The sequence below is a fragment of the Pteropus vampyrus genome, unplaced genomic scaffold (genome assembly GCF_000151845.1).
Source record: "Pteropus vampyrus isolate Shadow unplaced genomic scaffold, Pvam_2.0 Scaffold315, whole genome shotgun sequence".
Taxonomy (NCBI): domain Eukaryota; kingdom Metazoa; phylum Chordata; class Mammalia; order Chiroptera; family Pteropodidae; genus Pteropus; species Pteropus vampyrus.
This window is the reverse complement of record NW_011889096.1, coordinates 55,928-58,333: the sequence shown is the minus strand read 5'-3', so window position 1 is coordinate 58,333 and position 2,406 is coordinate 55,928. Positions and strand designations below refer to the sequence as shown.

Genomic DNA, 2,406 nt, shown 5'->3' with positions numbered 1-2,406 from the left:
GCTCTACGAACGCTCGACATAACTAAGCAAGTTAGCTACCTCAGCATTTCTAAGGCGTGACCAACACTTTACATATATGGATATATCTAAAACAATATATACTTTATATACATTTATAGAACTAAACCATTTCTTGTTAATTTGCCTGTGGCCGGATTAAATATCCAACCACTTGTGAAGTTAATATACATGCTTAATTATGTCATTCTCATGTAATTTTGATAAATGTTAGTATCTGATTCTTGTTATTCATCGGAAGGGGACTTTTCGATGGGTATAATTATCACATAAATTCACGGGCATTACTTTATCTCTCATATTGTCATGGCAGACTGAATCGTCATCACCAAACACCCTCGTGTACATTGTAAGTGACTCGATGTGTGAACCCCTAGCTGAGCCTCATAACATGCCACCGGTAGATGTCTGCTATGGACTTACATAGGAGGAAGATTTTTGCTGAGATGGCATCTCCCAGGTTAGAGATTACGGCCCCGTCCATCTTTCTGTTTTATTACAGCCTGGCCGCGATATACTGCAGAGTGTACAGCTCACCCACCTATCACGCCTTCGTTGAGATGCATTAGTTCTATGGTCCAACAAATCCACATTTCTCCCATGTTCCGAGATTTGCCACGTTAGTAACTCTGCTTTAGACTCCCTTTCCCTGCTCGTCGAACCACTAATTAACTTCCGTGTGACTGTCACATTGTCTTCCTCACCATCGTCCTCAGCAAGAAGGACTTTCTCTTTTTCCTGCCTCGCTGACTGGGTGATATATTCCTGCCGCTAACCCTGAGCTCTCTGGGCTCCTGGGCGAAGACACATCCTAAAGTGAAGTCTTTGCCTTGTTGTTGGTTTTTTTTTGTACTTGTTCTTTGATTTTCAAACTGTCTGGCCCACATTGCAATGGTTCTGATTTTCCGATTGAGATATCAATTCCAAATACTTCTCTGTGCTGTGTTCGAAGCTATCTATCCTCTGGTAAAGCTCGGCATGTGAGTACCTCTACAGTATGGACACACATCCCGTGCCTTCTGCACCAGACAGAGCAGCCCCGCTGGCTTAAGGCTGGCACACAGGTACCATAGTGCATCTTCCAGGACAGGAAGCTGTGTTTTCCCCAAGGCTCCCTTATCAAATGTCTTTATCTCTTTGCTCATGAACCGTAGTAGCCTGTTCTATTAAGCTAATATTGAATAGGATGTGGCCTCCCTCTGAAAATTATAAAACGAACCTCTCTCCTCATATTAGAGCTATCGGGCCCTGATGATTTCTGCTTTTAACTATTTTTAAAAGATGTATGAACATCGAATTAAGCTGTTTTCCTTAATATTGGACATAGGACATAAAGAGATTACATACACAACCCCCCCCCCACCCACCCAGAAGGGAGATAGGAAAATTCTGAATAAAACTTTGTTCTGAATTTCAAGAGTCTGCCTTATATTCCACTGTGTCCACCCAACATCCTACTTAATTTTTATGGCCCCTACAGTAGGAAGTGTCGCTGTGATATGAATAAGACATGGAAGAGAAACAAACTAAGTTTTCTTCATATTCCCCGTCCCTTGGTCTTCCACAAATGTTGAATAAATGAAGAAAATGAAGAAAAAAAGAAAAAGCCAACGAGGTCACGTCTCCAGATTACCTTGGCAATTTAAACAGTCACACAATTTAGCTCCCCTCAACTGTTCTGTCTGCTCTGTGTCAATAAAATATAATAGAAGTGCCCTCGATGTAATTCTCTGATTATTAGTTATGTAATTTGGGTCACGCTCCTTACAGAGAATCTCTACTTATCTGGGACGTCTCCTGAATCCGTTAGCGTGAGGCTTCTCATGTCCATGAAAGTGTCTACAATGTGTCTGTAAGATTCAAGAGAGGCATATGACGCGGGAGAGTCTCCAAAATTATTTCATCTGGGAACTTCTTTGAGAAAGAATCCTTGATTTGGGAGTTCTTCCTATCAATTGTGATCGTGTTGTCATAGTTTTAAATTTTTTTAACTTCAATTTTTAGAATTTGTTTTTCCTCTGAGATAATGCAATCTGTACTTCCTATTGAAGGAATCCCGGGTCCCAGAATGAGTGACACTGTCACTCACCGAGGTTATTTTCCTGATGCTAAAAGACCATATTTGGCTAAAAATTGGATGATGTGTGAGCGTGGTGGAGTCGAGACAATCATCTGTGATTTTACGATATTTGAAACTCAAAGGCATGAGAATCCGAGGTATTGTGCATGCCTTCAAAATACTGCCATAACTAAATGTTGCGGATTGATTTTATAAAGACCAGAGGAATTAGCCACTAATTAGTGGGGTCACCTCCACTACCTTATGTTAAAAATATGGGCTCTCGAATCTTTGTGGATTCAAAGGAATCTGTTTAAGATGTGTATTTA

The 2,406-nt window shown here is 40.7% G+C and overlaps 1 protein-coding gene across 1 annotated transcript in view; it reads right to left on the bottom strand.

Moving 5' to 3' along the window:
- The window catches only part of LOC105303749 (neuroligin-4, X-linked), a 285,691-nt gene that overhangs the window by 271,780 nt on the left and 11,505 nt on the right, over positions 1-2,406 (bottom strand). The window lies entirely within an intron of this gene.